At 59.6% G+C, this 10,000-nt stretch overlaps 1 non-coding gene across 1 annotated transcript; it reads right to left on the reverse strand.

The window, feature by feature from the left end:
* Positions 1-7,197: 7,197 nt before the first annotated feature.
* LOC148058716 (5S ribosomal RNA) lies at positions 7,198-7,316 on the reverse strand. Its single transcript, XR_015709615.1, has one exon. It is a non-coding gene; the product is annotated as a 5S ribosomal RNA (ribosomal RNA).
* Positions 7,317-10,000: the final 2,684 nt, after the last annotated feature.

Raw genomic sequence — 10,000 nt, forward strand, 5'->3', positions numbered from 1 at the left:
CTCGGAAAAAATTTCTTTCGTCAGGCAAAAGAACCAGAGTTCTCCGCGGCCATCCACTCCAACCTTGTCCGACTTTGAGGCACCAGGCTCGGCCACCCTCCGAGCCTTTTCCTTCCCTCTCCTGTTATGGTGCCTCCCTATTAACCTCTAGGTGGTTGCGCTCGTGACATCAAAAAGACCACTTTTTGCAGAGCAGTCACACTCGGAAAAAATTTCTTTCGTCAGGCAAAAGAACCAGAGTTCTCCGCGGCCATCCACTCCAACCTTGTCCGACTTTGAGGCACCAGGCTCGGCCACCCTCCGAGCCCTTTCCTTCCCTCTCCTGTTATGGTGCCTCCCTATTAACCTCTAGGTGGTTGCGCTCGTGACATCAAAAAGACCACTTTTTGAGGAGCAGTCACACTCGGAAAAAATTTCTTTCGTCAGGCAAAAGAACCAGAGTTCTCCGCGGCCATCCACTCCAACCTTGTCCGACTTTGAGGCACCAGGCTCGGCCACCCTCCGAGCCTTTTCCTTCCCTCTCCTGTTATGGTGCCTCCCTATTAACCTCTAGGTGGTTGCGCTCGTGACATCAAAAAGACCACTTTTTGCAGAGCAGTCACACTCGGAAAAAATTTCTTTCGTCAGGCAAAAGAACCAGAGTTCTCCGCGGCCATCCACTCCGACCTTGTCCGATTTTGAGGCACCAGGCTCGGCCACCCTCCGAGCCCTTTCCTTCCCTCTCCTGTTATGGTGCCTCCCTATTAACCTCTAGGTGGTTGCGCTCGTGACATCAAAAAGACCACTTTTTGAGGAGCAGTCACACTCGGAAAAAATTTCTTTCGTCTGGCAAAAGAACCAGAGTTCTCCGCGGCCATCCACTCCAACCTTGTCCGATTTTGAGGCACCAGGCTCGGCCACCCTCCGAGCCTTTTCACTCCCTCTCCTGTTATGGTGCCTCCCTATTAACCTCTAGGTGGTTGCGCTCGTGACATCAAAAAGACCACTTTTTGAGGAGCAGTCACACTCGGAAAAAATTTCTTTCGTCTGGCAAAAGAACCAGAGTTCTCCGCGGCCATCCACTCCAACCTTGTCCGACTTTGAGGCACCAGGCTCGGCCACCCTCCGAGCCTTTTCACTCCCTCTCCTGTTATGGTGCCTCCCTATTAACCTCTAGGTGGTTGCGCTCGTGACATCAAAAAGACCACTTTTTGCAGAGCAGTCACACTCGGAAAAAATTTCTTTCGTCAGGCAAAAGAACCAGAGTTCTCCGCGGTCATCCACTCCAACCTTGTCCGATTTTGAGGCACCAGGCTCGGCCACCCTCCGAGCCTTTTCACTCCCTCTCCTGTTATGGTGCCTCCCTATTAACCTCTAGGTGGTTGCGCTCGTGACATCAAAAAGACCACTTTTTGCAGAGCAGTCACACTCGGAAAAAATTTCTTTCGTCAGGCAAAAGAACCAGAGTTTTCAGCGGTCATCCACTCCAACCTTGTCCGATTTTGAGGCACCAGGCTCGGCCACCCTCCGAGCCTTTTCACTCCCTCTCCTGTTATGGTGCCTCCCTATTAACCTCTAGGTGGTTGCGCTCGTGACATCAAAAAGACCACTTTTTGCAGAGCAGTCACACTCGGAAAAAAATTTCTTTCGTCTGGCAAAAGAACCAGAGTTTTCAGCGGTCATCCACTCCAACCTTGTCCGATTTTGAGGCACCAGGCTCGGCCACCCTCCGAGCCTTTTCACTCCCTCTCCTGTTATGGTGCCTCCCTATTAACCTCTAGGTGGTTGCGCTCGTGACATCAAAAAGACCACTTTTTGCAGAGCAGTCACACTCGGAAAAAATTTCTTTCGTCTGGCAAAAGAACCAGAGTTTTCAGCGGTCATCCACTCCAACCTTGTCCGACTTTGAGGCACCAGGCTCGGCCACCCTCCGAGCCTTTTCACTCCCTCTCCTGTTATGGTGCCTCCCTATTAACCTCTAGGTGGTTGCGCTCGTGACATCAAAAAGACCACTTTTTGAGGAGCAGTCACACTCGGAAAAAATTTCTTTCGTCTGGCAAAAGAACCAGAGTTTTCAGCGGTCATCCACTCCAACCTTGTCCGATTTTGAGGCACCAGGCTCGGCCACCCTCCGAGCCTTTTCACTCCCTCTCCTGTTATGGTGCCTCCCTATTAACCTCTAGGTGGTTGCGCTCGTGACATCAAAAAGACCACTTTTTGCAGAGCAGTCACACTCGGGAAAAATTTCTTTCGTCTGGCAAAAGAACCAGAGTTTTCAGCGGTCATCCACTCCAACCTTGTCCGATTTTGAGGCACCAGGCTCGGCCACCCTCCGAGCCTTTTCACTCCCTCTCCTGTTATGGTGCCTCCCTATTAACCTCTAGGTGGTTGCGCTCGTGACATCAAAAAGACCACTTTTTTCAGAGCAGTCACACTCGGGAAAAATTTCTTTCGTCTGGCAAAAGAACCAGAGTTATCAGCGGTCATCCACTCCAACCTTGTCCGACGTTGAGGCACCGATGTCGGCCAAGTTCTGAGCGTTCCACCACCGAATGCCACTGGTCCTCAACACAGCGGACTTCCAATCCAACCTTGTCCGACTTTGAGGCACCGAAGTCGGCCTCAGCCCGAGCCTTCCCCCGCCGACCTCACTGGAGCCCGCCATCCAGGGACCGGCGGAGGTCGCCCGCATGACCGCGGCAAAGTGTCTCAAAGTCGGGCACGACCGCTCGAGTCACCCGCCAACCCGGTCCGGGGCACCTCCAGGGACCGGCGGAGGTCGCCCGCATGACCGCGGCAAAGTGTCTCAAAGTCGGGCATGACCGCTCGAGTCACCCGCCAACCCGGTCCGGGGCACCTCCAGGGACCGGCGGAGGACGCCCGCATGACCGCGACAAAGTGTCTCAAAGTCGGGCACGACCGCTCGAGTCACCCGCCAACCCGGTCCGGGGCACCTCCAGGGACCGGCGGAGGACGCCCGCATGACCGCGACAAAGTGTCTCAAAGTCGGGCATGACCGCTCGAGTCACCCGCCAACCCGGTCCGGGGCACCTCCAGGGACCGGCGGAGGACGCCCGCATGACCGCGACAAAGTGTCTCAAAGTCGGGCATGACCGCTCGAGTCACCCGCCAACCCGGTCCGGGGCACCTCCAGGGACCGGCGGAGGACGCCCGCATGACCGCGACAAAGTGTCTCAAAGTCGGGCACGACCGCTCGAGTCACCCGCCAACCCGGTCCGGGGCACCTCCAGGGACCGGCGGAGGACGCCCGCATGACCGCGACAAAGTGTCTCAAAGTCGGGCACGACCGTTCGAGTCACCCGCCAACCCGGTCCGGGGAACCTCCGGGGACCGGCGGAGGTCGCTCGCATGACCGCGACAAAGTGTCTCAAAGTCGGGCACGACCGCTCGAGTCACCCGCCAACCCGGTCCGGGGCACCTCCAGGGACCGGCGGAGGACGCCCGCATGACCGCGACAAAGTGTCTCAAAGTCGGGCATGACCGTTCGAGTCACCCGCCAACCCGGTCCGGGGCACCTCCAGGGACCGGCGGAGGAGGCCCGCATGACCGCGACAAAGTGTCTCAAAGTCGGGCATGACCGCTCGAGTCACCCGCCAACCCGGTCCGGGGCACCTCCGGGGACCGGCGGAGGACGCCCGCATGACCGCGACAAAGTGTCTCAAAGTCGGGCACGACCGCTCGAGTCACCCGCCAACCCGGTCCGGGGCACCTCCAGGGACCGGCGGAGGACGCCCGCATGACCGCGACAAAGTGTCTCAAAGTCGGGCACGACCGCTCGAGTCACCCGCCAACCCGGTCCGGGGCACCTCCAGGGACCGGCGGAGGACGCCCGCATGACCGCGACAAAGTGTCTCAAAGTCGGGCATGACCGCTCGAGTCACCCGCCAACCCGGTCCGGGGCACCTCCGGGGACCGGCGGAGGACGCCCGCATGACCGCGACAAAGTGTCTCAAAGTCGGGCACGACCGCTCGAGTCACCCGCCAACCCGGTCCGGGGCACCTCCGGGGAGCAGTGGAGGTCGCTCGCATGACCGCGACAAAGTGTCTCAAAGTCGGGCATGACCGCTCGAGTCGCCCGCCATCCCGGTCCGGAGCTCAACACTTTGTCGTTTTTTCCACTCCCTCCCCATTAACCTCTAGGTGGTTGCGCTCGTGACATCAAAAAGACCACTTTTTGCAGAGCAGTCACACTCGGAAAAAATTCGTTTCGTCTGGCAAAAGAACCAGAGTTCTCAGCGGGCTTCCAGTCCAACCTTGTCCGATTTTGAGGCACCAGGCTCGGCCACAGTCCGAGCCCATTCACTCCCTCCCCTGTTGTACTCGCTCCCTATTAACCTCTAGGTGGTTGCGCTCGTGACATCAAAAAGACCACTTTTTGAGGAGCAGTCACACTTAGGAAAAATCCGTTTGCGCTCACACCATCCCTCCCCATTAACCTCTAGGTGGTTGCGCTCGTGACATCAAAAAGACCACTTTTTGAGGAGCAGTCACACTTAGGAAAAATCCGTTTGCGCTCACACCATCCCTCCCCATTAACCTCTAGGTGGTTGCGCTCGTGACATCAAAAAGACCACTTTTTGAGGAGCAGTCAGACACCGAGGTTTTCTGGATTTATGTCCGTTTTCCTGGTTCTCTGACTCGGGCACCTTGTGACCGACATCCCCCCCTTCCCTGGTTCTATTTTGCCGATACTTTGGTGAGTTTTCTACCCGCAAACCAAGCCCCCCAAGCCCGCCGCCTGGTGGGGGAGCATGCCGCCTGGCCCGGTTCTATTTTAGGTCACTTTGGTGAGTTTTCTACCCGCAAACCAAGCCCCCCAAGCCCGCCGCCTGGTGGGGGAAGAGGCCCCCTGGTCCCGGTTCTATTTTAGGACACTTTGGTGAGTTTTCTACCCGCAAACCAAGCCCCCCAAGCCCGCCGCCTGGTGGGGGAAGATGCCCCCTGGTCCCGGTTCTATTTTAGGACACTTTGGTGAGTTTTCTACCCGCAAACCAAGCCCCCCAAGCCCGCCGCCTGGTGGGGGAACATGCCGCCTAGCCCGGTTCTATTTTAGGTCACTTTGGTGAGTTTTCTACCCGCAAACCAAGCCCCCCCAAGCCCGCCGCCTGGTGGGGGAAGAGGCCCCCTGGTCCCGGTTCTATTTTAGGACACTTTGGTGAGTTTTCTACCCGCAAACCAAGCCCCCCAAGCCCGCCGCCTGGTGGGGGAACATGCCCCCTGGTCCCGGTTCTATTTTAGGACACTTTGGTGAGTTTTCTACCCGCAAACCAAGCCCCCCAAGCCCGCCGCCTGGTGGGGGAACATGCCCCCTGGTCCCGGTTCTATTTTAGGACACTTTGGTGAGTTTTCTACCCGCAAACCAAGCCCCCCAAGCCCGCCGCCTGGTGGGGGAACATGCCCCCTGGTCCCGGTTCTATTTTAGGACACTTTGGTGAGTTTTCTACCCGGAAACCAAGCCCCCCAAGCCCGCCACCTGGTGGGGGAAGAGGCCCCCTGGTCCCGGTTCTATTTTAGGACACTTTGGTGAGTTTTCTACCCACACTGCAGGTCCCCAAATGCCGCCATCTGGTGGGGGAACATGCCGCCTGCACCGGTTCTATTTTAAGTCACTTTGGTGAGTTTTCTGCCCACACTACGGGTCCCCAAATGCCGCCATCTGGTGGGGGAACATGCCGCCTGCACCGGTTCTATTTTAAGTCACTTTGGTGAGTTTTCTGCCCACACTACGGCTCCCCAAATGCCGCCATCTGGTGGGGGAACATGCCGCCTGCACCGGTTCTATTTTAAGTCACTTTGGTGAGTTTTCTGCCCACACTACGGGTCCCCAAATGCCGCCATCTGGTGGGGGAACATGCCGCCTGCAACGGTTCTATTTTAAGTCACTTTGGTGAGTTTTCTGCCCACACTACGGGTCCCCAAATGCCGCCATCTGGTGGGGGAACATGCCGCCTGCACCGGTTCTATTTTAAGTCACTTTGGTGAGTTTTCTGCCCACACTACGGGTCCCCAAATGCCGCCATCTGGTGGGGGGACATGCCGCCTGCACCGGTTCTATTTTAAGTCACTTTGGTGAGTTTTCTGCCCACACTACGGGTCCCCAAATGCCGCCATCTGGTGGGGGAACTGCCGCCTAGTCCCGGTTCTATTTTAGGTCACTTTTCTCACTTTCTTACCCACAAATAACGCCCCAAATGCCGCCGCCTGGTGGGGGGAACTGCCGCCTAGTCCCGGTTCTATTTTAGGTCACTTTTCTCACTTTCTTACCCACAAATAATGCCCCAAATGCCGCCGCCTGGTGGGGGGAACTGCCGCCTAGTCCCGGTTCTATTTTAGGTCACTTTTCTCACTTTCTGACCCACAAATAATGCCCCAAATGCCGCCGCCTGGTGGGGGGAACTGCCGCCTAGTCCCGGTTCTATTTTAGGTCACTTTTCTCACTTTCTGACCCACAAATAATGCCCCAAATGCCGCCGCCTGGTGGGGGGAACTGCCGCCTAGTCCCGGTTCTATTTTAGGTCACTTTTCTCACTTTCTTACCCACAAATAATGCCCCAAATGCCGCCGCCTGGTGGGGGGAACTGCCGCCTAGTCCCGGTTCTATTTTAGGTCACTTTTCTCACTTTCTGACCCACAAATAATGCCCCAAATGCCGCCGCCTGGTGGGGGGAACTGCCGCCTAGTCCCGGTTCTATTTTAGGTCACTTTTCTCACTTTCTTACCCACAAATAATGCCCCAAATGCCGCCGCCTGGTGGGGGGAACTGCCGCCTAGTCCCGGTTCTATTTTAGGTCACTTTTCTCACTTTCTGACCCACAAATAATGCCCCAAATGCCGCCGCCTGGTGGGGGGAACTGCCGCCTAGTCCCGGTTCTATTTTAGGTCACTTTTCTCACTTTCTTACCCACAAATAATGCCCCAAATGCCGCCGCCTGGTGGGGGGAACTGCCGCCTAGTCCCGGTTCTATTTTAGGTCACTTTTCTCACTTTCTGACCCACAAATAATGCCCCAAATGCCGCCGCCTGGTGGGGGGAACTGCCGCCTAGTCCCGGTTCTATTTTAGGTCACTTTTCTCACTTTCTTACCCACAAATAATGCCCCAAATGCCGCCGCCTGGTGGGGGGAACTGCCGCCTAGTCCCGGTTCTATTTTAGGTCACTTTTCTCACTTTTCTACCCACAAATAATGGCAAAAAAAAATGCTTACAGCACCCAGTATTCCCAGGCGGTCTCCCATCCAAGTACTAACTGGGCCCGACCCTGCTTGGCTTCCGAGATCAGACGAGATCGGGCTCATTCAGGGTGGTGTGGCCGTAAGCGAGGGAAGCGCTTGTGAAATGCCCCAAAGTGTTGAAAATGTTCCCCAGGCCCCTGGTTCCCCATCCCCGCAGGAGGAGGCTCCCCAGGCCCCCTGGTTCCCCATCCCCGCAGGAGGAGGCTCCCCAGGCGCCCTGGTTCTCCATCCCCGCAGGAGGAGGCTCCCCAGGCCCCCTGGTTCTCCATGCCCGCAGGAGGAGGCTCCCCAGGCCCCCTGGTTCTCCATCCCCGCAGGAGGAGGCTCCCCAGGCCCCCTGGTTCCCCATCCCCGCAGGAGGAGGCTCCCCAGGCCCCCTGGTTCTCCATCCCCGCAGGAGGAGGCTCCCCAGGCCCCCATGTTCTCCATGCCCGCAGGAGGAGGCTCCCCAGGCCCCTTGGTTCCCCATCCCCGCAGGAGGAGGCTCCCCAGGCCCCTGGTTCTCCATCCCCGCAGGAGGAGGCTCCCCAGGCGCCCTGGTTCTCCATCCCCGCAGGAGGAGGCTCCCCAGGCCCCCTGGTTCTCCATGCCCGCAGGAGGAGGCTCCCCAGGCCCCCTGGTTCTCCATCCCCGCAGGAGGAGGCTCCCCAGGCCCCCTGGTTCCCCATCCCCGCAGGAGGAGGCTCCCCAGGCCCCCTGGTTCTCCATGCCCGCAGGAGGAGGCTCCCCAGGCCCCCTGGTTCTCCATCCCCGCAGGAGGAGGCTCCCCAGGCCCCCATGTTCTCCATGCCCGCAGGAGGAGGCTCCCCAGGCCCCTTGGTTCTCCATCCCCGCAGGAGGAGGCTCCCCAGGCCCCTGGTTCCCCATCCCCGCAGGAGGAGGCTCCCCAGGCCCCCTGGTTCTCCATGCCCGCAGGAGGAGGCTCCCCAGGCCCCCTGGTTCTCCATGCCCGCAGGAGGAGGCTCCCCAGGCCCCCTGGTTCTCCATCCCCGCAGGAGGAGGCTCCCCAGGCCCCTGGTTCTCCATGCCCGCAGGAGGAGGCTCCCCAGGCCCCCTGGTTCTCCATGACCGCAGGAGGAGGCTCCCCAGGCCCCCTGGTTCTCCATCCCCGCAGGAGGAGGCTCCCCAGGCCCCCTGGTTCCCCATCCCCGCAGGAGGAGGCTCCCCAGGCCCCCTGGTTCCCCATCCCCGCAGGAGGAGGCTCCCCAGGCGCCCTGGTTCTCCATCCCCGCAGGAGGAGGCTCCCCAGGCCCCCTGGTTCTCCATGCCCGCAGGAGGAGGCTCCCCAGGCCCCCTGGTTCTCCATCCCCGCAGGAGGAGGCTCCCCAGGCCCCCTGGTTCCCCATCCCCGCAGGAGGAGGCTCCCCAGGCCCCCTGGTTCTCCATGCCCGCAGGAGGAGGCTCCCCAGGCCCCCTGGTTCTCCATCCCCGCAGGAGGAGGCTCCCCAGGCCCCCATGTTCTCCATGCCCGCAGGAGGAGGCTCCCCAGGCCCCTTGGTTCTCCATCCCCGCAGGAGGAGGCTCCCCAGGCCCCTGGTTCCCCATCCCCGCAGGAGGAGGCTCCCCAGGCCCCCTGGTTCTCCATGCCCGCAGGAGGAGGCTCCCCAGGCCCCCTGGTTCTCCATGCCCGCAGGAGGAGGCTCCCCAGGCCCCCTGGTTCTCCATCCCCGCAGGAGGAGGCTCCCCAGGCCCCTGGTTCTCCATGCCCGCAGGAGGAGGCTCCCCAGGCCCCCTGGTTCTCCATGACCGCAGGAGGAGGCTCCCCAGGCCCCCTGGTTCTCCATCCCCGCAGGAGGAGGCTCCCCAGGCCCCCTGGTTCCCCATCCCCGCAGGAGGAGGCTCCCCAGGCCCCCTGGTTCCCCATCCCCGCAGGAGGAGGCTCCCCAGGCCCCCTGGTTCTCCATCCCCGCAGGAGGAGGCCCCCCAGGCCCCTGGTTCCCCATCCCCGCAGGAGGAGGCTCCCCAGGCCCCCTGGTTCTCCATGCCCGCAGGAGGAGGCTCCCCAGGCCCCTGGTTGGGAGAGGGGGAAAAAGAGCAAAGTGTTTAAAAATGCCCCAAAGTGTTGAAAATGTTCCCCAGGCCCCTGGTTCCCCATCCCCGCAGGAGGAGGCTCCCCAGGCCCCCTGGTTGGGAGAGGGGGAAAAAGAGCAAAGTGTTTAAAAATGCCCCAAAGTGTTGAAAATGTTCCCCAGGCCCCTGGTTCCCCATCCCCGCAGGAGGAGGCTCCCCAGGCCCCCTGGTTGGGAGAGGGGGAAAAAGAGCAAAGTGTTTAAAAATGCCCCAAAGTGTTGAAAATGTTCCCCAGGCCCCTGGTTCCCCATCCCCGCAGGAGGAGGCTCCCAAGGCCCCCTGGTTGGGAGAGGGGGAAAAAGAGCAAAGTGTTTAAAAATGCCCCAAAGTGTTGAAAATGTTCCCCAGGCCCCTGGTTCCCCATCCCCGCAGGAGGAGGCTCCCCAGGCCCCCTGGTTGGGAGAGGGGGAAAAAGAGCAAAGTGTTTAAAAATGCCCCAAAGTGTTGAAAATGTTCCCCAGGCCCCTGGTTCCCCATCCCCGCAGGAGGAGGCTCCCCAGGCCCCCTGGTTGGGAGAGGGGGAAAAAGAGCAAAGTGTTTAAAAATGCCCCAAAGTGTTGAAAATGTTCCCCAGGCCCCTGGTTCCCCATCCCCGCAGGAGGAGGCTCCCAAGGCCCCCTGGTTGGGAGAGGGGGAAAAAGAGCAAAGTGTTTAAAAATGCCCCAAAGTGTTGAAAATGTTCCCCAGGCCCCTGGTTCC

Source organism: Callionymus lyra, unplaced genomic scaffold, assembly GCF_982586985.1.
Source record: "Callionymus lyra unplaced genomic scaffold, fCalLyr1.hap1.1 HAP1_SCAFFOLD_48, whole genome shotgun sequence".
Lineage (NCBI taxonomy): Eukaryota > Metazoa > Chordata > Actinopteri > Syngnathiformes > Callionymidae > Callionymus > Callionymus lyra.